General features: G+C 37.7%; 1 pseudogene; it reads right to left on the bottom strand.

The window, feature by feature from the left end:
• LOC117716417 (uncharacterized) lies at positions 1-25,415 on the bottom strand (annotated as a pseudogene).
• Positions 25,416-26,876: the final 1,461 nt, after the last annotated feature.

Genomic DNA, 26,876 nt, shown 5'->3' with positions numbered 1-26,876 from the left:
TCAGGTGAAACACATGCCACACATTTCACATTTGTAACGTTCTTTACTTGTGTGGATTCTATAGTGAACCTAAAGACTTGAGAAGATAGTAAATTATATGCCACATTAATTACATTAGTAAGGTTTCTCTCCAGTATGGATTCTGTGGTGAACTTTAAGATATGACTACTTGGTAATGGATTTCCCACTTTCACTACATTTGTAAAGTTTCTTTCCAGTATGGACTCTGTGGTAAACTTTAAGATGTGATGACTTGGTAAAGAATTTCCCACATTCATTACATTTGTAAGGTTTCTCTCCTGTATGATTTTTTGGTGAACTTTAAGCTCTGTGTTTCTTTTAAAACAGTTGTTTTAAAACACATTCACTACACTTGTAAGGTTTCTCTCCTGTATGGATTCTCTAGTGAACTTGAAGTTTAGAGAATCTTACAAAAGATTTCCCACATTCATTACATTTGTAAGTTTTCTCTCATGTATGGATTTTTTGGTGAACTTTAAGATCTGAGTTCCTTTTTAAAAATTTGCCACATTTATTACATATGTAGGATTTCTCTTGAGTAGGGTATCTGTAGTGAGCTTGAAAGATTTAAAGACTGGGTAAATGGCTTCCCATATTTATTACATTTATATGCTTTCTGTTCTCTATGAAAATTTAATGATTCATTTGAAGCATTCTGTAGGTATCACACATGTATCTTTTGGAATTTCATTTATTCCATGTTCTATTATATGATCTATGAATCAAACAGTCACTTAAAATGTCATCCTTCTTTTCATTTGTATTGATACTCTCTATGGTATGCTGTTGCAAAGAAGATTGGGATCAGTTTTTAGAGACAGCCATTCTTCTAACCTTGCCACAAGGATTTTCTGGAATAGAGCTACTTAGATGATTTTCACTTGGAATTGTTTCAGGAATAAAATCATGTAATAAAACATTACCTTGGTAAAACATCTCTCCATGTTGATTGCTTTGGTAGTAATTTAGTAAAGGTTTCTTAATATATTCTATATTAATATAGTTTATTCTGTTGTAGTTTCTACAAGTACCTTCCCCATGGTATCTTGCATGTTTCATTGCCTCCATAAACACTTTTTAATGTTGATTTACATGGTAGAATTTGTGCCTGAGTATATTTAATTGTTGAGGAAGCTGCCATAAATTTTGAGAGAAATGTCCTTCAAATTGATAACATTCAGTAACTTTTTCACTGCTCCAAAATCTCCTGTGTTTATAAAGTATTGAAGTACTGTTTAATCTCATATTGTGTGATATATAAATCAGAAGAAAACAATTCATTCACCCAAATGTCACATTTTATTGTTTGTATATTTTGGTGTAGAATATAGTTTTACTTGAAAACTTGGGAAATTTTTTCTAGAGAAGCCTCCAGTTGAGAAAAGAGTGACCCAGACTGAGTTCCTGCTGGGGAAGCTAGAGCTCTTTGATCATTTTCATCAATGAAACAGATATGTTTTGCAAACAGATCATTTTCATAATGACATATTTTATATACTGTACTGTCACCTGTATATTCCCAGAACTTGGTTTGATGTAGATGTGAAAGGCTATTATGTTCAAATCTTTGTGATATTTTGTTCTGGAAGTAATTCTGATTATATTCTTTGGAGAACAGATTCTTGGTATAATCACAAGTCAGACATGAAAGTAATAAAATCAAATCTTTATACAGTAATTTGGAGTCAGGTGAAAAGTATACATGTCTATAATATATGAAACAGCATGAACCCAAGGATCATAGGAAGACAGTGCTGAAATGAAGAACTTTCTTACAAAAACCAATGCATAAACATAATGGATATTAGAAGATATTTCATGAAATATGTTATATATTTTATAGTATTATGAATGTCATCATTAATTATTCATTATAATAGTATAAGTTGAAACAAATTTGTGGCAACTATCATCCACGAATTAAAAAAAATTCTTTCTTCTGTGAAACTGATTTATTAAAATGGGAACAAATCACCTTTCCAATGACATGAGAGAAATGAGGACATACAATACTTCTGTTAGGACTAAATGCTATTGCAAGATTAAATAATGGATTTAAAATCAGAGAGAATATTTATAAGAAAACAAGGAATGATATATGATAAAATCTTCAAGTCCTCTAACAGTCCATAGAGACATTTCCTCACGTAAATTCATAGCTGCTTTATTGTAAAAGCCCCAAACTGTAAACAACATAGATGGAAACCTCATCTGAAGTATGGATAAAGAAACTGTAGTACAACTACAAAATGGAGAAATATTCAGCTACAAAAAAACAAGGACCTCATTGATTTTGCAGGGAAATGGATAGAACTTGAGAGTAGGCTGGCCAGTGGTGGTGCATGCATTTAATCCCAGCACTTGGAAGGCAGAGGGAGGTGAATTTCTGAGTTCGAGGCCAGCCTGGTCTAAAGAGTGAATTCCAGGACAGCCAGGGCTATACAGAAAAACCTTGTCTTGAAAAACAAAACAAAACAAAACAAAACAAAACAAAACAGAACTTGAGAATATCATCCTGTTTGAGGTAACCTACTCCCAAAATTACATGTCTGGTACAAACCCACTTACAAGTAGATATTACCCATGAAATACATGTAATGTATTAAACTATTAAGACCCAAAGAACCTACATATGAATGAATGCCCAACCAAGAAAGCATTAATTATTTTAGAAAGGGGAATAAAACAGATATAATAGCCAGATGGAGAAAGGGAACTAGGAGAGTGTGTGGGTTGGGGAGGAGAATATTGGTTTCAGAATAAGGTGTAGAGATGGACAAGAGAGAAGCCTAGAAGCTTATGAAAATAAATGTAACTCTGTGGAAACTGGCTCCGGAGGGAATCCCAAAAGAATCTCAGGCTTAGCTGAGGTCAGGGTGACAACTGCCTTTGCTGTTGCCTCTGCCCATGGGTGTTCTGGGATGGAGTGCCAGCAGGGAGAGTCTGCTGCTGCCTCTGCCACTGCCTCCAGCCATGTCTCTGAAACAGAGAGGGAAGAATCCCAGAAGGTGTTTCAGTTTTGAGAGTCCCAGCTTCTTCAGAAGTGTTACAGCTCTCTGCTGAGCCGGGAGGTGCCGGCCAGCTAGCAGGGAAAAGAGCAGATCTTTTGCTAAGTGTTACAGCTCTTGCTGAGCCAGAAAGGTGCCTTGGTGAGTCACCAGCTAGCTGGTGAAGAGGGGAGGGTCCATGAAAGAAGCTCTGTTAGACAACAGGATGATTTTTGCTCACCTTTACTTTTGAGTTAGGCTAAATATGTACAGTTTGGGGTGGGTTAAGGTTAGGCAACAGGTAACCCCTATTGGCTTGGTCTGAGAGCTTGGGGATGCCTCACTTACGTGTAGGAGAGCCTGGGGCACTATTCCTATTTAACTGATGGTCATAGACCTTTCACTGTGGGAGGGTCTGTGGAGGACTGAAGCTGAGAGAGCCAGGGGCCCAGGAACAAAGCTAAACACCATCCATCCCAGCGGGTTCTCCAGGGTTCAAAGCTTATTCAACCAGGAGCCCAGCTTTCTCATAGCTTACCACCCCACAGAACTCTGCAATTGTTAGGGTTGGAGATGGGATATATCTTGCACATGATATTGATACCAAGGATAATAGAGGAACAAAAGAATCAATGAGGGTAATGGTCCTGAAGAAGCAACCTCCTGTAGCCAGCCAGGAACCCCAATAGAGTGATAGAGACTTCCTACCTTCCCAAAATATTTCAACTCAAAATTTATTCTGTCAACAAGCAATTCTGTCACTGGGGATGGAGCAGAATCTAAGGGGAATATCCACCTAATAACTGGATGAAATTGAGACCAATTTCATGTGCAAGCAGCTAACTTTGACATTGTTAATGATACTCTGTTATGATTGAAGGTAGTTTTTTTTTTTTTTTTTCCTCTGAGAGACTCCAACCAGCAGCTGACTCAGACAGATATAGACAGCCACAAACAAGGAGTGGATGGAGCTTGGGTTTCTCAAAGTATAATCGGAGGCAGGATTGTGGGCCCTGAAAAAGATAGAAACTCCACATGAAAATGAACATCAACCAACCTGGACCATTGGGGACTTAAGATTACCAACCAAAGAATATGTGCTGACTGGACCTTGGCATATATGTAGCAGTTGTGGACCTTGATCTTCAGGTAGGTCCTGAACAACTGGAATGGAGGCTATTGCAAAATCTGTATTCTATACATGGTATGTGTTCTAGAAGATGAGCTGCCTTGTCTAGCCTCAGTGGGAGAGAAAGCACCTATCCCAGCAGACAAATGAAATACCAGCTTAGGGGTATAGCCACAGCACCCCTACCAACTCAAAGTAGAAGGGAATAGGAGATGGGTGAAAGATTGTGGGAGGGGGTGAATGGGAGTGAGGCAGTGAGCACTATTACAAAGTGAATATGTAAAAATTAAATTAAAAATAGAATATGATCAAAATGTAAAAATATATGGAAAGATGTATGATAAAATCTTGAGTATATCAGATTAAAAGTATATCAGGCACATGAGAATAGAGGAATCCACAATTTTGTAATAAGTTAAGAAGTATTCACTGAGACAGATATATTCTGAAGAAACCTGATAATTCTTCAACATGGTAAAGTCTTGATGTGCATAAAGTAATGTTTTAACCATGTTAGTATGTACAGCATTTTTAAACTTAAATATATAATTCTTGACATGATAGTTGAATAGTTACACATTATTTAAATTATAATTCTGAATCCCAGATCTACACTCCATTCCCTGGGACTAAACTCTGTATGCATCCCTGGAGGCTTGTTTTTATCCTGGACAAACAAATGAGGTCCCCAATCCTCTCCCTCCTGTATTCCCTGGAAAGCACAACAGCCATGAGATATTCCCTATCTACTCTGTGCTACATCTTCCACTCTACATCAGTACCTGCAATCCCAGATGTCAGCAGACATCAAGAAAAAGAAGCTATGACTGCCTTCATGGAAGACTGCCAACACCCTGGACAATCAGGAGTTTGAACCTATCTGTGACTATATTCTCTACCTGCAACCCAAGAAGCCTTCTGTCAGCCATGGCAAATCATGTTTCTTTGAAATCCCAGAAGCCTGGTGCAACCAGGAACTTTCAGCTTAACCAACACACACAGAGTCCCACAATTATCAGAGACTTTCAGGCCTCTCAACACCAGAGACCTATAGATAGCCTAAAGACTAGGAAAGAACATAACCAACAAAATTGTTTGCAAGATGGCACTACTATAACTTTGCATTCCTACAACACTAAACAGTGAATATCTAAGAAATCCTGAAGTGCAAGAAAATGAACTTATCTTTAATCTTATAAGATAGAGGCCTTATTAAAAAGTAAATAAAATAATTTAAAGAAATTCACTTAAAGAAGTAAGAGAAAATACAGTTAAATAAGTAGAGTTTCTTAAAAGGAAACAAAATTAGTACAAAGAAGTAAAGGACAATATAATCAAATAGATAAAGGAAATGAAGACGTAATTTCAGGAAGGAATATAAATCATAGGCTAGAAAATAGCCTTCAGGCATGAAAATGACTTTGGGCTCAGACAGGGAAGTAGGCTCAGATATTTTGGTCATCTTGACAAGTCCTTAGAAACAGTGATCACAGGAAAAATTATGAGAGTTTGTTTATTGCCTTGCTTGTTCCTTGACTATTTGTGTTTATTGTCTTGCTTGTTTCTTGACTATTTGCATCTATTGAGTTGTTAGTTCCTCAACCTAGAACTGACCTTAATACTTGAATATAATTAAAATGATGTGAAAGCAAAAAGGAGGAGGGAGGATGGGATTGGAGATTTCTGAGGGTGGTAAATGGGGAAAAGGGATAATATCTTAAATGTAAATAAATAAAATATTCAAAAAAAGAAAAAATAACAAATAAAACATAAAACATAAATGGACATTTTTCTATTGTTACTGATATTAATGAAATTACTTTCTGATTCTCTCTATGCAGAATGCTATTGTCCCCAGACTTATCTCAGGGTTGTTTTGATTTAGATTTCCCTGATGACTAAGGTTGTTGAACATTTTTTAAAGTGCTACAAAATCATTTGAGATTCCTCATATGAAAACTTTTTTGTTTAGCTCTGTTCCCTCTTTTTTTAAAATAGTGTTATCTGGTTCTCTGGAGTCTAAATTCTTCTATTATTTATAAACTTTGGGTATTAGCCATCTATCAAATGTAGGGTTGGTTAAGACCTTTTCCAATCTGTGGGTTGCTTTTTTGTCCTATTGACAGTGTCTTTGGCCTTACATAAACTCTTCAATATTATGAGATGCTGTTTGTCTCTAATTCTTAGAGATTGGCTCCATTGGTGTTCTGTTCAGAAAATTTTCCTCTTTGCCAATGTGTACAAGGCTCTTTCCCACATTCTCTTTTATTAGATTCAACATATTTGTTTTTATGTGGAGGTCCTTGATGCATTTGGATTAGGCTTTGTATAAGGAGATAAAAATAGATAAATGTGCATTATGCTTATTGATGACTGCCAGTTGAAACAGCACCATACACTGAAAATTCTGTCTGTTTTCTACTGTATAGCTTTGACCTCTTTGTCAAAGATCAAAAGTTCATTAGTGTGTAGGTTTTTTCCTGAATCTTTATTTTTATTCCATTGACCTATTTGCATATACCAATACCATGATTTTTTTTAATCACTATTGCTCTGTAATATACTTTGAGGTCAGGGATGGTATTTCCCCCAGAAGTTCTCATACTGTTGAGAATGGTTTTTGCTACCCTAGGTTTTTTGATAGTATATAGAAGTGACCCCAAAAATTCAATGAGAATTCTCCTACACCTGATAAACAACTTCAGCAAAGTGACTGAATATAAAACTAACTCAAACAAATCAGAAGCCTTCATAGATTCAAATAAATAGACTGAGATAGAAATATGGGAAATTACTTTCTTCACAATTGCCACAAATATATAAAATATTTTCATGTGAATCTAGCCTAGCAGGTGAAAGATCCGTGTGACAATAACCTCAAGTTTCTGGAGAAAAAATTCAAAGAATACCACAGAAGATGGAGAGATCCCATACTAACAAATTGGCAGGATTAAAACAGTAAAAATACATGTTTTACCAAAGTAGTCTACATATTTGATGCAATGCTCATCAAAATTTCTAGCTCAGTTCTTTACTGACATACTAGAAGCAATTATCAAATTTATCTGAAATGTACTATTAATACTACAAATAAAATACCAGTGATGACTCCATAAAGTATACTTCTTTTCCAGTAGATTTGTCTATCACTCAAACTTCAATGGAGAAGCTTAATATGTATATAAACAAGTGCACAAAGTACAGAAACTGAGAGACATTTTTGCATTTTTACGGAAGTTATTATTATCACACTTCCAATCAAGGCTCATGGACCTATGTAGAAGATGAAACAGCAGGATTGTAAAGGCCAGCTTTAGTGAATGATGCTAAAGAAACTGCTTATTGTAGACACAAGGGTAATGCCCATAGAAACCCACTGAGAATATGACAGCATTCACATGATTAGTACATGTTAATGCAGACAAAACCCCAGGTTTAAGAAGGGGAAAGAGGTAGAAATTATCAATGAAGGTAAGACCTATCAAATGTACATCATTTCTAAGAGAAGGAAAATAATTTATACATTATGAATGAGTATTAGGTCTATTAATCCTATCACATGCCTTCTGCTCAGGAACAGTTTCCAGAACAAATCAGACTCCATGTTTAAATTCATTTTAAACTTCTTTTTCTAATTTATTATTATTGGATATTATATTTACATTTCAGATTTTATTCCCTAACTCCCCTTTCACCTACCACCCAGGAAGCTCCTATCCCATCCCCCTCCTCATGCTTCTATGAGAATGCGCCCCCACCTATCCCCCCACTCCCACCTCCTCACCCTCAAATTCCTCCCCACGCAGTGTTCATCCTTCATGGGACCAAGAATTTCCTCTCCCACCTATGCCCAACAAGGACATCTTCCCCTCCATGTACAGATGGAGTCATGGGTCCCTCCTTATGTGCTCCCAGGCTGGTGGTTTAGACCCTGGGGAGCTCTGATTGGTTGGCACTGTTGCTCTCCTCTTGGGGCTACCAACCCTTTCAGCTCCTTCAGTCCTCTATCTTCTCCATTGGGAAACCGTTGATCAGATCAGTGGTTAGCTGTGAGCATCAGCCTCTGAGTGTGTCAGCCTTTGGCAGACCTCTAAGGAGACAGCTATATCAGAATGCACTTCCTGCCATCCACATCAGTGTCTACCGTTGGTGACTGTATATGGGATAGATACCCAGGTGGAATGGTCTCCAGATGGTCCCTCCTTCAGTTTATGTCCCACACTTTGTTTCCATATTTGCTCCCTTGAGAATTTTTGTTACTCTTTCTAAGTAGGACTGAGGCCTCCACACTTGGTCTTTCTTCTTCATGAGCTTCATGTGGTCTGTGAGTTGAGTCTTGGCTATTTCAAGCTTTTGGGCTAACATTGGCTTATCAGCGAGTAAATGCCATGTGTGTTCTTTTGTGGTTGGGTTACCTCACTCAGGATGATAATTTCTAGTTCCATCCATTTACCTAATAATTTCTCGAATTCATTATTTTAATAGCTGAGTAATATTCCATTGTGTAAATGTACCCACCAATGGCTTATGCTCTAAGATCAAGAATTGACAAATTGGACCTCATAAAATTTCAAAGCTTCTGTAAGGCAAAGGAAATTGTCAATAAGACAAAACGGCAACCAACAGGTTGGGAAAAGATCTTTACCAATCCTACATCTGATAGAGGGCTAATATCAAATATATACAAAGAACTTAATAAATTATACTCCAGACAACCAAATAACCCTATTAAAAATGGGTTACAGAGCTAAACAAAGAATTCTCAACTGAGGTAACTCAAATGGCCGAGAAGCACCTTAAGAAATGCTCAACATCCTTAGTCATCAGGGAAATGCAAATCAAAACAACCCTGAGATACCACCTCACACCAGTCAGAATGGCTAAGATCAAAAACTCAGGAGATAGTAGATGCTGGCAAGGATGTGGAGAAAGAGGAATACTCCTCCATTGTCGGTGGGATTGCAAGCTGGTATAACAACTCTGGAAATCAGTCTGGTGGTTCCTCAGAAAATTGGACATACCATTACCTGAGGATCCAGCTATACCACTCCTGGGCATATACCCAGAAGATGGTCCAACATATAACAAGGACATATGCTCCACTATGTTCATAGAAGCCTTATTTATAATAGCCAGAAGCTGGAAAGAACCCAGATGTCCTTCAACAGAAGAATGGATACATTTTAAACTTCTATTCTTACTTTTTTTGGAGAAAAAAAGAGAGATAAACAGAGACACGGATAGAAAAAGAGACAAAAAAGCCAGAGAAATCAAGATACTGAGTTAGTGTGGAGAGTGTAGATGGTCTGTACAGCGATTAAAGAGGCAAAAAGTTGAACAAAATAGATTATAAAAATGTTTAAAATGGCTTCTGATTTACATCTTCTCTTGGAGGTGACTATATGCCACAACACTTCTTACCCAAATCAGGCCAAGAGATAGCTGGTTTCCCAGGGCCGATAGCAAACTTGAGAGCACAGGAAGGACCACCACTTATGCTCAAATACCTAGCCCAAAAGGGACCCATCCAGAGCTGTGAGAACACAGGAACAGAGAGCAGCCTGAGCCAGGATCCTTCCAGTTTCCATCTGAGCCTAGAGCTGACTCTGTGCCACAGCTTTCTGAAACCAAATGCAGCCAGGAATGAGCTGACCTTCTAAGAGTGCTGACAAGCCTGAGAGCACAGGTGAGACCACCACTTCTGCTCAAATTCCTGCCCCAAGAGGGAATCCCCAGAGCAATCAGGACACAGGAACCAAGGAACAGCCAGGGATAGGATCCCTCTGGTTTCCATCTGAGCCCCGGGAACTGACCATGTGCCACACAGATCACCATACCCAAATTTCTCCTGGAGAAAACTGGTCTCCCAGGAGTGCTGACACACATGCTTACAGGAGGGACAACAGAGATAACCAACAGCAAGAGGCAAAGGCAAGAACATAAGCAACAAAAAAAAAACAAGGCTACCTGGCACCATCAGAACCCAGTTCTCCTTTGACAGGAAGCCGTGGATACCCCAACACACTGAAAAACCAAGACTCTGATTTAAAATCTCATCTCGTAATTATGATAAAGGACATTAAGAAAGACATAAATAACTCCCTTAATAAAGACAAGAGAACAGAGTTATACAGGTAGAAGCCCTTAAAAGGGAAACACAAAAGTCCCTCAAAGAGTCACAGGAAAATACAACCAAACTGGTGAAGGAATTGAACAAAACCATTCAGGATTTTAACCTGGAAATAGAAACAATAAAGAAATCACTATCAGAGACAACCCTGGAGATAGAAAACCTAGGAAAGAGATCAAGAGTCATAGACACAAGAATCACCAACATAATACATGAGATAGAAGAGACTCTCAGGTGCACTAGATACCATCAAAAACATTGACAAAACACCAAGGAAAATGCAAACTGCAAAAAGCTCCTAACCCAAAACATCCAGGAAATGCAGGACACAATGATAAGACAAAACCTAAGAATAATAGGTATAGAAGAGAACAAAGATTCCCAAATTAAAGGGCCAATAAATATCTTCAACAAAATTATAGAGGACTTTCCTAACCTAAAGAAAGTGATTCCCATAAACATACAAGAAGCCTACAGAATTCCAAAGAGATTGGACCAGAAAATAAATTCCCCCATCACATATTAGTCAAAACACCAAATGTACAAAACAAAACAAAACAAAAAAAAAAGAATATTAAGAGCAGTAAGAGGAAAATGTCAAGTAACATATAAAGGCAAACCTATCACAATTATACCAGACTTTTCGACGGAGACTATGTAAGCTAGAAGACCCTGGGAAGATGTCATACAGACCCTAATAGAACATAAATACCAGCCTAGACAACTATAACCAGCAAAACTCAAGATTACTATAGATAGAGAAAGGAAGATATTCCATGACAAACCAAAATTTACACAATATCTTTCCACAAATCCAGCACTATAAAGAATAATAGGTGGAAAACTCCACCACAAAAAGAGAAACTACACACTAAAAAAAGCAAGAAAGTATTTTTCTTTTAACAAACAAAAAGAAGATAGTAACACAAAAATAATGCCGCCTCAAATAACAGAAATAACAGGAAGCAGCTATCAGTATTTCTTAATAGCTCTTAACATCAATGGATACAATTGTACAATAAAAAAAAGACATAGACTAATAGACTGGATACATAAACAAGACCCAGCATTTTGTTGCATACTGGAAATATACCTCAGTGACAAAGAGAGATACCAACTCAATGTAGAAGGCTGGTAAAACATTTTTCCAAGCAAATGGTACCAAGAAACAACCTGGAGTAGCTATTCTAATATTGAATAAAATCATCTTTGAACCAAAATTTGTCAAGAAAGCTAAAAAATGACACTTCATACTCAAAGGAAAAATCTATCAAGATGAAATCTCAGGTCTGACATTCTGGGGTATCCATAGAACCCATAGCCAGTGCTAGCACGCTCCTTCTGCAGCTTGTCCCTCCTCTGGTCTGAGGCCTGCGGGTGAGTGCACCCTGGATTCCGCCAGACATATTCTGGGGGATCCACAGATCCCACAACCAGCTTTAGGTAGGAAAACCCACATACTACACTGAGCTCATAGCTGGGCGCCCTGAGTGCTCAGAATCCAGCAGATACCCCTCCCCGCCCCCCTCCCCCGCGCCCCTGCCGGATAGCACCCCCCTTCTGCCCATCTCCTGGGTCTGAGTCCCGGACCAGACCTCTACCAGGTCTGCAGTTGTGTGGACCCCGGATACCGCCTGAGACATACTGGAAGGTCCACTCAACCCAGAGCCACAGAGGAACAACTGAACACAGAGTGTCAGACAACATATCCTGAGATATCCAAGAGGAGACACTGCACCCAGAACAGCAGACATCTAGCTGGACTGCTACCTTGGAGGCACCATATGCTGAGGCATCCTAGAGATACCACTGTAATCAGGGCAGCTGGAAAAAAATCACAGAGACATCTGAACTCCTAGAAGACCAAACACAAGCGAGACAAGTGGAAAGACAGGCTTCAATCAGAGACAGAAGTACAGGTAGCACTAGAATTAACCAGATGGCAAAAGGCAGGCGCAAGAACGTAAACAACAGAAACCAAAGTTACATGGCATCATCAGAACCCAGTTCCCCCATCATAGCAAGCACTGAACACCCCATCACACCAGAAAAGCAGGACTCAGAATTAAAATCACTTCTTATGATGATGATAGAGGACTTTAAGAAAGACATAAATAACACTCTCAAAGAACAGATAGAAACCCTTAGAGAGGAAACACAAAAATCCCTTAAGGAAGTGCAAGAAAATGCAACCAAACGGGAGAAGGAATTAAACAAAACCACGCAGGATCTAAAAATGGAAGTAGAAACAATAAAGAAATCACAAAGGGAGAACACCCTGGAGATAGAAAACTTAAAAAAACGATCAGGAGTCATAGACACAAGTATTACCAACAGAATACAAGAGATGGAAGAGAGAATCTCATGTGCAGAAGATACCATGGAAAACATTGACACAACTGTCAAAGAAAATGCAAAATACAAAAAGCTACTAACCCAAAATATACAAGAAATCCAAGACAAAATGAGAAGGCCAAACCTAAGGATAATAGGAATAGATGAGGGGAAAGACTCCCAACTTAAAGGACCAGTAAATATCCTCAACAAAATTATAGAGGAAAACTTCCCTAACCTAAAGAAAGAGATGTCCATAAATATACAAGAAGCCTACAGAACTCCAAATAGTTTAGACCAGAAAAGAAATACTTCCCACCACATAATAGTCAAAACATCAAATGTACAAAACAAAGAAAAAATACTAAAAGCAGTAAGGGAAAAAGGCAAAGTAACATATAAAGGCAGACCTATAAGAATTACACCAGACTTCTCATCAGAGACCATAAAAGCCAGAAGATCCTGGACCAATATCATACAGACCGTAAAAGAACATAAATGTCAGCCCAGACTACTATACCCGGCAAAACTGTCAATCATTATTGATGGAGAAACCAAAATATTCCATGACAAATCCAAATTTACACAGTATCTCAACACAAACCCAGCACTTCAAAGGATAATTGGTGGAAAACTCCATCACAAGGAGGGAAACTACAACCTAGAAAAAGCAGGAAAGTAATCTTCCAAAAACCGTAAAAGAAGGTAGCTACACAAACATATCTCCACTGCCAATAACAAAAATAACAGGAAACAACACTCATTTTTCCTTAATATTTCTTAATATCAATGGACTCAATTCTCCAGTAAAAAGACATAGACTACCAGACTGGATACGTAAACAGGACCCAACATTTTGCTGCATTCAGGAAATGCACCTCTGTGGAAAGGACAGACACTACCTCAGAGTAAAAGGTTGGAAAACAATCTTCCAAGCAAATGGTCCCAAGAAACAAGCTGGAGTAGTGATTCTAATATCAAATAAAATCAGTTTTCAACCAGAAGTAATCAAAAAAGATAAAGAAGGACACTTCATATTCATGAAAGGAAAAATGTACCAAGAGGAACTTGCAATTCTCAACATCTATGCCCCAAATGTAAGGGCACCCACATACATAAAAGACACTTTACTAAAACTTAAAGCATACATTGCACCCTACACAGTAATAGTGGGAGATTTCAACACCCCACTCTCAGCTATGGACAGATCATGGAAACAGAAACTAAATCGAGACACAATGAAACTAACAGAAGTTATGAACCAATTGGACTTAACTGACATCTATAGAACATTTCATCCTAAAAGAAAAGAACGTACCTTCTTCTCAGCACCTCATGGTACCTTCTCGAAAATAGACCATATAATTGGTCACAAAACAGGCCTCAACAGATACAAAAAGATTGAAATAATCCCCAGTACCTAATCAGACCACCATGGATTAAGACTTGTCTTTGACATGGACAAAAACAACAGAAAACCGACATACACTTGGCAACTGAACAATGCTCTACTCAATGATAACTTGGTCAAGGAAGAAATTAAGAAAGAAATTAAAGACTTTTTAGATTTAAATGAAAATGAGGACACATCATATCAAAACATGTGGGACTCATTGAAAGCAGTACTAAGAGGAAAAATCATAGCTCTAAGTGCTCACAAAAAGAAAGTGGAAAGAGCATACATTAACAACTTGACAGCAAACCTGAAAGCATTAGAACAAAAAGAAGCTAGTATACCCAAGAGGAGTAGACAGCAGGAAATAATCAAACTCAGAGCTGAAATCAACCAAGTCAAAACAAAAAGAACTATACAAAATATCAACAAAACCAGGAGCTGGTTCTTTGAGAAAATCAACAAGATAGACAAACCCTTAGCCAGACTAACCAAAGGGCGCAGAGACAGCATTCAAATTAATAAAATCAGAATTGAAAAGGGAGACATAACAACAGAAACAGAGGAAATTTAAAAAATTATCAGATCCTACTACAAAGGCCTATACTCAACAAAATTGGAAAATCTGGAGGAAATGGACAATTTTCTAGATAGATACCAGGTACCAAAGTTAAACGAGGAGCAGATAAACCACCTAAACAGTCCCATAACGCCTAAAGAAATAGACACAGTCATTAAAAATCTTCCCACCAAAAAATGTCCGGGGCCAGATGGTTTCAGTGCAGAATTCTTTCAGACCTTCAAGGAAGACCTAATACTAATCCTCTTCAAGTTATTCCATCGAATAGAAACAGAAGGAACACTACCCAATTCATTCTATGAAGCTACTATTACACTCATACCTAAACCACAGAAAGACCCAACAAAGAAAGAGAACTACAGACCAATCTCTCTTATGAATATTGATGCAAAAATACTCAATAAAATTCTCGCAAACCGAATCCAACAACACATCAAAACAATTATCCATCAAGATCAAGTAGGCTTTATCCCAGGAATGCAGGGATGGTTCAATATTCGGAAATCCATCAATGTAATCCACTACATAAATAAACTCAAAGAGAAAAACCACATGGTCATCTCACTAGATGCTGAGAAAGCATTTGACAAAATTCAACATCCCTTCATGGTAAAAGTCTTGGAAAGATCAGGAATACAAGGCCCACATCTAAACATAGTAAAAGCAATATACAGCAAGCCAGTAGCCAACATCAAACTAAATGGAGAGAAACTTGAAACAATCCCACTAAGATCAGGGACTAGGCAAGGCTGCCCACTCTCACCTTACCTATTCAATATAGTACTGGAAGTCTTAGCTAGAGCAATTAGACAACAAAAGGAAGTCAAAGGGATACAGATAGGAAAGGAAGAAGTCAAAATTTCACTATTTGCAGATGATATGATAGTATACTTAAGTGAACCTAAAACTTCCACCAGAGAACTCCTAAACCTGATAAACAACTTTAGCAATGTGGCTGGATATAAAATCAACTCAAACAAATCAGTAGCCTTCCTCTATTCAAAGGATAAACAGGCAGAGAAAGAAATCAGGGAAATGACACCCTTCACAATAGCCACGAATAAAATAAATTATCTTGGAGTGAATCTAACAAAGCAAGTGAAAGATCTATATGACAAGAACTTCAAGTCTCTGAAGAAAGAAATTGAAGAAGATCTCAGAAAATGGAAAGATCTCCCATGCTCCTGGATTGGCAGGATTAATTTAGTAAAAATGGCTATCCTGCCAAAAGCAATTTACAGATTCAATGCAATACCCATCAAAATTCCAAATCAATTCTTCATAGAGATAGAAAGAGCAATTTACAAATTCATTTGGAATAACAAAAAACCTAGGATAGCGAGAACTATTCTCAACAATAAAAGAACCTCTGGGGGAATCACCATTCCGGACCTCAAACTGTACTACAGAGCAGTAGTGATAAAAACTGCTTGGTATTGGTACAGAGACAGAAAGGACGATCAATGGAACAGAATTGAAGACCCAGAAATGAACCCGCATACCTATGGTCACTTGATATTTGACAAGGGAGCTAAATTCATCCAGTGGAAAAAGGACAGCATTTTCAACAAGTGGTGCTGGCTCAACTGGAGGTCAACATGTAGAAGAATGCAAATTAATCCATTCTTATCCCCTTGCACAAAGCTCAACTCCAAGTGGATAAAGGACCTTCACATAAAGCCAGGTACACTGAAAATATTAGAAGAGAAGTTGGGGAAGACCCTCGAATACCTAGGCACAGGGGAAAAGTTCCTGAACAGAACACCAATGGCTTATGCTCTAAGATCAAGAATCGACAAATGGGACCTCATCAAATTGCAAAGCTTCTGTAAGGCAAAGGACACTGTCAACAAGACAAAAGGGCAACCAACAGATTGGGAAAAGATCATTACCAATCCTACATCCACTAGGGGGCTAATATTGAATATTTACAAAGAACTCAAGAAATTAGACGCCAAACAACAAAATAACCCCATTAAAAAATGGGGTACAGAGCTAAACAAAGAATTCTCAACTGAGGAAACTCGAATGGCCGAGAAGCACCTTACGAAATGCTCAACATCCTTGGTCATCAGGGAAATGCAAATCAAAACAACACTGAGATACCACCTCACACCAGTCAGAATGGCTAAGATAAAAAACTCAGGTGATAGTAGATGCTGGCGAGGATGTGAAGAAAGAGGATCACTCCTGCATTGTTGGTGGGGTTGCAAGCTGGTACAACCACTTTGGAAGTCAGTCTGGCGGTTCCTCAGAAAATTGGACATAGCACTACCTGAGGACCCAGCTATACCACATCTGGGTATATACCCAGAAAATGCCCCAACAAATAACAAAGACATATGCTCCACTATGTTCATAGCAGCCCTATTTATAATAGCCAGAATCTGGAAAGAACCCAGATGCCCTTCAACAGAGGAATGGGTATAAAAAATGTGGTACATTTACACAATGGAATATTACTCAGCTATTAAAAATAATGAATTCGAGAAATTCTTAGGTAAATGGATGGAACTAGAAAATATCATCCTGAGTGAGGTAACCCAATCACAAAAGAACACACATGGTATTTACTCACTGATAAGCGGAGATTAGCCCAAAAAATTTGAAACAACAAAGATTCAACTACCAGATGACATGAAGCTCATGAAGAAGAAAGAACAAGTGAGGATGCCTAGGTCTTTCTTAGAAGGAGTAACTAAATAACCAAGGGAGCAAATATGGAGACAAAGTGTGGGTCAGAATCTGAAGGGGGGGGGGTTGTAGGGAGACCATTGCGTCTGGGTATTCATTCCATAGGCAGTCACCAAAAATAGACGCTGATAGGGATGTCAGGATGGGAAAGCAGACAGCACCCTGATAAGGCTGTCTCCTTAGAGGTCTCTCAGAGTCAGACATACCCAGAGACAGATACCCACAGCTATCCATTAATCTGATCAAAGTTCCCAATGGAGGAGTTAGAGAGTAAATTGAAGGAACTGTGAACCGTAAGGGCTGGTGGCCCCGTGAGGAGAGCAACAATACCAACCAGGCAGAGCTCCCCAGGGTCTAATCCACCAGCCTAGGAGCACATAGGGAGAGACACATGACTCCAGCTGTATATGTAGGGGAGGATGGCCTTGTTGGGCATAGGTGGGAGACAAGATCATTGGTACCCTGAAGGCTGAGCACTGAGGGGGGGGGATCTGAGGGTGGGGAGAGAGGCTGGGGGTAGGTGGGTAAACACCTTCATAGAGGCAGGAGGAGGGGGGATGGGATAAGGGGTTCCTGGGTGGTGGGGGAAATATGGTAAGGGGATAAAATTTGAAATATAAATATTATATCTAATAAAAGAGGGGAAAAATAGAAAAGCAGTTAGAACCAACATTCTTAATAAAATGTCAGCCCTCTTTAAAAAAAAAAAAACTATCTTGATACTAAAATTTGTTTTGAGAATTGTATATTGCAGAATGATCAGCCTTGGTGTATCTTCTCAACAAGCAAGCTGGGCAGACATGCTCAAACCTCTGAGGTCCGTGAATTCCATCTGGAGGCAGCGAAGACACAGCATCAGAGGATTGTCAATTTGCTCTCCCCCCCACTCCTCTTCTAATATCTCACCACCCATAATCAGCTTGAAGAAGCTAATAATGAGTCAGTGCCCCTATTCCCTGGGCATGGGGACTAAGGTGGTAAATGTTGGGCTGTCTCTCTAGGGAAAAGTAGTGGTTTTGTCGGAATAGAGAGGTTTAGCTAGGGTTTATTGCATAGCCATAACCTATTAGTAGAAATCTGTATAATTAATATCAAAATGAAGATATAAATTCTTAAATGGCACCAATTTACTTTGTTTAAAAATTTTAAGGTTTTCATTGGCATGAGCTTCTTAGTGATATAAGAGTGAGATGAATATTGTTACTCTCATAGGCATTGTACCAGTATAACACATTTAGGAATACAAAGCTTAGACCCAGTCCTTCTTTAACTTTTTTAACTGATTTGAGATGGTCAGCCTGTGAGTTAAGGGACTATAGCAAATTCATGACTTGGAGTTAATTATAAGGGTGTTCTCTATGTTTTATTTAGAAATAGCTGAGTGGAGTTAACAGGCAACAGTCCAGATTACCTTACATGCATAGCTGGTTTTCAAAACATCAGAAATCCTTAGAATTGACATGACAAACATTTCAGTATTAATGTTCATTTTCATTAGAGACCTGTCTGCTCTGGACAGCTTCCTATGTTAAATTCTAAGAAGAAATTGAGCATCCTTGGAGTTACTCCAGTTGTGGTGAGACAGCCACTAGGCAAGAATTGCCACTTTCCTTCTACAGACAAATTACTGTCCAGAAAAGGACACACTTGCAGAATAGTCGACTGATTATATCTGCCTAGACAGAGTAATCAGCCCTTAATAATTCTGCAGCACTAAGGTCTGTCAGATGATCCTGGGCCAGAAGGCAGAAGAACAGATGCTCCAGCGTTTTGAAGTAGAGCGAGTGTCCAGGTGTTCAGAGGTCTCTATAAATTGGCTAAGTTTTAGAAGCTATGCTTTGTGCTTCCCACAATTTTAGTTAACTCAGTCATTCTGGATTTCTGATGGGGTTGAAAACTTATAGCTATTTACCTTGAGAGAAAAGATTTGAGTGGATGGTCGTCAGCTGACATTCATCCTAAAGCCAAGGAAAAAGCCAGGTTCAGAACTAAGTGTTTTAGTTAGGATAGATGACAGAGGTGCTGGTTAGTCAACAAAAGGATGGACTGGATATTAGGACTATCTTGTACCTCACTGGTACAAATTGGCATAATTATGCTCTAATTGTATTTTGAGAGAAAAGTTTCCTTTTAACAGGAAGGGTGATGTGTAGGAGGAGCTAAGGTGGGAGGAGTACTGAGAGGAAGAAAAGGAGTAAGAAGAGGAGAAGAAGAAGGAGAGGAGAAGCTAGGTGATGAAAGAGAGATAGAGGGGGGAGACAGGGAGGCAGATGTTCATGTATCTCCACCAGTAAAAGATAGTTGATATATCTAGGTTGGGTAGTGGGTTACACCTCTGATTGAACAATACCAAACTTATAAAGCCTATGATTAACATTTTTTAAAAAAAATGTATAAATGCAAAAAGGAAAAGGGGGCATGGTATAGGGGCTTTCTAAGGGGGGGGGGAATGGGGAAAGGGGATGGCATCTGAAGTGTAAATGAAAGATCTAATAAATAAAAAAAAAAAGAAAGAAAAAAGAAATCTCAGGTCTGAATATCTACGCTTCAAATGCAAGCGCACAAACATTCACAAAAGAAAGTTTACTAAATCTCAAAGCACGATTAGACCTCACACAATAATAGTGGGAGATTTCAATATCTCACTCTCATAAGTGGACAGATCATGGAAACATAAGCCAAACAGAGACACAGTGAAACTAAGAGAGTTATGAACCAAATGGATTTAACGAATATATATAGAATATTTCATCCTTAAAAAAAGAATATACCTTCTTCTCAACACCTCATGGTATCTTCTCCAAAAGTGAACATATAATCAGTCATAAAATAGGCTGCAACAGATACAAGGAGATTGAAATAATACAATGGATCCTATTAGATCATCACAGAATAAGGCTGATCTTCAATAGCAACAAAAACAAAACAAAACAAAAAAAGCCCTCATACACTTGGAAGGCTAACAATGCTTTTTATAGTGATAACTTGATCAAGAAATAAAGAGATAAATTAAAAACTTTTGAAAATTTAATGAAAATGAAGGCACAACGTACTCAAATTTATGGGACACAATGAAAGCAATACTAAGAGAAAAACACATAGCTCTGGGTGTCTCCTAAAAGAAACTGGAGAAAGCATACACTAACAGCTTAACAACAGACCTGAAAGATCTAGAACAAAAAGAAGCAAATACACCCAAAGAAGTAGAAAGTAGGAAATAATCAAACTAATGGCTGAAATTAACCAAATAAAAACAAAAAGAATTATGCAAAGAATCAACAAGACCAGGAGCTTGTTCTTTGAGAAAATCAACAGGATAGATAAACCCTTAGCCAAACTAACCAAAGGGAGCAAAGACAGCATCCAGATGAACAAAGTCATAAATAAAAAAGGGAGATACAAAAACAGAAACTGAGGAAATTAAAAAAATCATCAGATCATACCACAAAAGCCTATACTCAACAAAAATGGTTAAACTGGATGAAGTGGACAATTTACTAGACAGATACCAGGTACAAAATTTAAGTCAGAATGAGATGATCCATCTAAACAGTTCCATAACCACTAAAGAAATAGAAGCAGTCATTAAAGGTCTCCCCCCCACACACAAAAAAGAGCCCAGTACTAGATGTGTTTAGTTCAGAATTCTATCCAACCTTCAAACAGACCTAATACCAATACTCTTCAAATTATCCACAATACAGAAACAGAAGGAATACTACCCTGTTCCTTCCATGAAGCTACAATTATGCTGATACCAAGACTACAGATATCCAACAAAAAACAGAACTTCAGACCAATTTTTCTTATGAATATCAAAGCAAAAATACTCAACAAAACTCTCACAAACAGAATACAAAACCACATCAAAATGATCATTCATAAAATCAAGTGGGATTCATCCCAGGTAGGCAGGGATGGTTCAATATAATCCACTAATGTATTACACTATATTAGTAGTGAAAATTCATCAATGTAACCCACTACATAAACAAACTCAAAGGAAAAATGACATGATAATTTCCTTAGAGGCTAAAAAAGCATCTGACAAAATTTAACAGCAATTAATGTTAAAAGTCTTGAAAAAATTTGGAATCCAAGGCCCATACCTAAACATAGTAAACTAGTATATAGCAAACAAGTAGCCAACATCAAACTACATGAAGAGGAACTTGAAACAATCCCAGTAAAATTAGCAACTAAACAAGGCTTCTTACTCAAGTTCTAGCTAGAGCAATTAGACAAAAAAAGAGGTCAAAGAAATGCAAATTGAAAAGGAAGAAATCAAAGTATAACTATTTGTAGATGATATGATAGTACATTTAAGTGGCCCCCAAAATTCCACCACAAAACTACTACAGCTGATAAACAACTTCTATAAAGTGATTGGATATAAAATTAACTATAACAAATCACTAGCATTCTTCTACTCAATGAATAAATGTGCTGACAATGAAATTAGAGAAACAACACCCTTCACAATAGTCACAAATAAGATAAATACCTTAGTGTGACTCTGTTGGGCCTTGGACGAGGTAACTCCATTTAACCTGCCACCTTCAGTCATGTAACACACAGGTAGAGGGCGTGATTAACAAGTCTCCACCTCCAGAGATTTAAATATTAATGAATTATCAAAAGGCCAGGGGCGTAGCTAATTAAGTTATTCCCTCCCCTTTTCCTCCTTCCTATAAAATTAGGCTTCCTCAGCTTTTGGTAGGGGGGTGGGGGGGAGCGCGTACCACCTACATCCATTTACCGTGCCACAAACAATAAAAGCTTTGGAAAACTGGACTCCACATGTCACCTGATCTGCCTGATCTGCCACCACCAGGTTCCCAGCCTTTGGAAACTTGAGCCGCCCACCGCCAGCCTTCAGTGGCTGTACCAATGTGAGACCCTCCACCGGCGACATGGGAAGCCCGCCTGGGACCCTGATGCCAGACCGCCCTGGGACCCGGCCTCCGGACACCTTCCCCCCCTCCCCCCACCCCCCCCACCCCCGTCAGCGAAATTTCTTCCCCACATGACTCTAACCAAGCAAGTGAAAAATCTGTATGACAAGAACTTCAAATTCCTAAAGAAAGAAATTAAGAACACCTCAGAAGATGAATAAATATCCCATGCTCATGGATTGGCAGGATTAATATAGTTAAAATGTCAATGTTACTAAAAATAATCTACAGATTCAATGCAATCCCCACCAAAATTCTAACTCAATTCTTCAGAGTTAGAAAGTGCAATTCTTAAACTCATTTGGAACAACAAAAAACCCAGAGTAGCAAAACCTATTCTCAACAGTTAAAGAACATTTGGGGAAATCACAATCCCTGGGCTCAGGCTACAGAGCAATAATGATAAAAACTGCATGGCATTAGTACAGTGACAGGTTGGTAGACCAATGGTTTATAATTGAAGACCCATAAATGAACCCACTCACCTGTGGTCATTTGATCATTGACAATGAAGTTAAAGCCATCCTGTGTGTGTGGGGGGGAAGTCAGTATTTTTAACAAATGGTGATTCTTCAACTGGTGTTAAACATGTAGAATAATGCAAATTGATTCAGTCTTATCTCCCTATACAAACTCAAGACCAAGTGGATTAGGGATCTCCACTTAAACTGGATACACCAAATCTAATAGAAGAGAAAGTGGGGAAAAACTTGAATACATGGACACAGAGAGAAACTTTCCTCAACAGCAAACTCTAAGATCAAGAATTGACAAAGGGGACCTCAAAAAATTGCAAAGCTTCTGTAAGGCAAAGGATATTCTCAATTGGACAAAATGGCAACCAACTGATTGGAAAAGGTAGGTCTTTAACAATCCTACATCAGATAGAGGGCTAATGTCCAATATGTACAAAGAAATTAAGAAGTTAGACTCTGGAGAATAAACAAAAGATGCTCAAACATATAAAAAGGACAAATGTTCCACTAAGTTTATAGCAGTCTTATTTATAATAACAAGGAGCTTGAAACCACCCAGATATCCCTCAACAGAGGGATGAATATAGAAAATGTGGTACATTTACACAATGGAATACTACTCAGTTATTTAAAAAAATGACTTCATGAAATTCAGAGGCAAATGGGTGGATCTAGAAAATATTATCCTGAGTGAGGTAACTTAGGCAAAAAAGAATACACATACTATGTATTCACTGATAAGTGGATATTAGACAAAGAGCATGAAATATTCATGATGCAACTCACAAACCACATGAAGCTAAAAAGGAATGCATACCAAAGATTGGATGCTTCACTCCTACTTAGAATGGGAAATACAATAATTAAAGAAAGTATAAGAAGGTAGGAACTTTGGTGGAAGGGAAAAGAGAGAAGAGAAAAAGAGGGGAAGAATCATGTATGAAAGAAGATGGAGGAGGTATACAAAGTTTCAGAAAATTGAACAGAAGTGTGTAGCAATGGAGAATGGGGAACTGGGAGTAGCAAACTGAAAGTCACAGATGTCAGGATAGCAAGAGCCTTCCTGGACCCAGTTGGGATGGGATTAGCTGAAATACCCTACAAATGAAAGTGAGAACCTGTCAAGATCATATCCAGAGGTTAGGAATTGCCTCTGGCTGAGGGATGAGGCCATACAAACATCTCCAATATTTTAACCTAAAATTGCTCCTGTCTAAAGGAAATACAGAAAAAAAGAGTTAAACAGAGACTGAAGGAAAGGCCATCAGAAGTCTGCCTGAACTGGGGATCTATCCCACATTGAGGCACCAAACCCAGACACTATTGCTGATGCCAAGTGTTTGCTGACAGGAGACTGATACAGCTGTCTCCAGGGAGAAGATCTTCCAGACCCTGACTAATACTGATGTGAATGCTTGCAGTCAACATTTGGACTGAGCACAGGGACTCCAATATAGGAGTTAGGGAAAGGAGTGAAGGAGCTGAAGGATACTTATTTGGCAACAACTGGAGAAGAGGACCCTGGTCCTGTGAAGACTTGATGTCTTTTTTTAGTGTAGAGGAAGATTATAGTGGTGAGGCAGAATTGGCTTGGTGGGTGGGGTGCACCCTCATAGAAGCAGGTTAAGGGGAAATGGGATAAGGGGTCTGCAGAGGGGAAACTCTGAAAGGAGATACCATTTGAAATGTAAATAAATAAAATATCCTATTAAAAGTTCTTAAAAGGGGAAAACATCATTAAATCAATCAAATATAAGTGATCATTATTAAACATTTACATGCAACAGAAAGAATGACAATAATTAGAAATCAAATTAATTTGCTACTTTGTTAAGTAGTTATAAAATAGTATATTTTACAATGTCAGTATTCAGATAAAGTAATGCAAAAATCATATAGCATCCTTGCTTATACTGTTTCTTTGGTACATTATTCTGATAAGAATTCTAGGAATAATTTCTATTCTAGAACTTCTCTGTCTATACATGAGTTTTATATTACTCCTGAGTTTATTATCATCATATAATATGTTATTTCACTCCAGATTATCTGGCTCTTTTTCTTCTGTATCCTCTCTATCAAGAATCTATGGTTCTTTTTTTAGTTCAATACAGATGAGTACCTCTAGTTTTGAAAGGGCAACACCTGCATATTCAAATGAGCACAAAGATACACCATTAAATGTAGATATGTACTAGCACAGGACTGTAACATGTAGTTAAGAAAAAGTAAAAGGTATATGAATGACTATTCATATTCATTTCTTTCCAACATGTTTTAGAGTCTTCATACTGAATCCTTTTTAATATTCTGAATTTGTATGTAAAATTACCACTTTGGAAAAGACAACTGTGGGAGTCAAAGTACATTCACTTATTAAACAACTAACTGCCTTTTCAAAATGTATATGTGATTTACTCATCAGCATTTTAAACGTAAAAACAAGATAAAGGTTCATAATATGTTAACTACAAATCACAGAGTAATCAAAATGTATGAAAACACAAGATAAAGACTAATTAATGGAAGTCAGACTCAAATATAAATAGGCGTTGTAGATATCCTTAAGGTGAAGTAGAAATTATGGAATAAAAATATTCTTACCAACAAAAACCAGGTTGCTGTAATTCTCCAACATGACATCTCTGTACAAAGCCTTCTGAGCAGAATCCAGACATTCCCACTCCTCCTTAGAGAACTCTATAGCCACATCCATGAAATTCAATAGACACTAAAATTAAAATTAACAGTATCCTCTCTTGACAATTTGCCAAAGGAAATGTTAGATAAATACAGAACTTTTCTACCAATAACTAATATATTATAGTACATATATATTATAAGTATACATTATATACATATGTATATGATATATTATAATTTATATATTATATAGGATATAATATACATACATATACATTCTGAGATAAAGAATATTGTGACTTCTCTGGTAAGATCCACTACACAAGCAACACTCAACCTGATGATGGTGACCTTGTGGTGTTCAAATGGCATGATTCCATAAATGATCTAATCATGGTCACAAAGGCACTAGAAAACAGAGATATTTACAACAAGATTCACAGCAGTACCAAAATTACACTTATAGAGTATCAATAAACATAAAATCATAATTGGGTTTTCACAGCAGTAGGAATGCTGAAAAATACTGCAATACAAACTCAGATGGAAGATTCATGAAACATGGGGCCTTCCTAAGAGAAAAATGATGACCCAAGTGATTCTGTAGATATGAAATAAGTACAATCATCTTTAGTCTCATGAACACTCATGTTTGTAATCAGAAATTTTAAGTACTCAATTCAAATTATGTTATCATTTATACAAGTAATCCTGAAAAAAATGGAGACTGATAAAAGGGAAAATCTGTTTTTAGCTCAACAGTGACATAACATTTAAAGATGTAACGCAGACAATCATAAGAAAAAAAAATAGTTCCGTAAATGTGAGTCAGCACTGGAATGTTGAAAGTTTTGACAATAAAATATTTCTGTATGAACTATAAACTTGTACCATACCCAAGCATATATTTACCGGAGAAGAAGCCATCTTTCCTTTCTATTTCAGAAGTGAAGGTGTCACAAAGTTTACATTAAAATTTCACCTTCCAGAAGACAACTGCATGTAGAAGCAGTAGATTCTCCTTGTTTCTCATAAAACTGAATAAAAACTGGAATAAAAACTTGAATCAAAACAGGCCACACTCCATGTATTTACCAAAGGAGCGATAAAGAAGCAATGAGCTTCCACACACAGAAGAAACAAAGGACATCTGTTTTCAATTAAATACCTTTGCCTTAGATGTTTTATCAAAAACAGAATTGACACATCTCTTTGAAATAATGGCCAGAATCTGTGATGTATTTTCAGCTGGAGGTATTTCTCATACTGGATAAGCAAGAGACTCGCCTGGGACCAAGAAAAACAAGACAGTAAATGCCTGCTTCACTACTGTCTCCACAGAAATATACTTCTGGCTTTTGTGTCTCATTCTAAAATACCATAGTTTTGTTGTTTTTAAGGAAGATACAGAATCATTTTATCTCACTAGGTCCTCTTAACAGTGACATTGTTTCTTCTGGATTCATGATCAACAACACTATCTCTTCATACCTAGCTAGATATGAGTCCCATGAACCATTCTTTGTACCTTCAG

The sequence above is a fragment of the Arvicanthis niloticus genome, chromosome 10 (assembly GCF_011762505.2).
Source record: "Arvicanthis niloticus isolate mArvNil1 chromosome 10, mArvNil1.pat.X, whole genome shotgun sequence".
Taxonomy (NCBI): Eukaryota; Metazoa; Chordata; class Mammalia; order Rodentia; family Muridae; genus Arvicanthis; species Arvicanthis niloticus.
The sequence above is the reverse complement of the archived record's forward strand: the minus strand, read 5'-3'. Positions and strand labels throughout refer to the sequence as shown.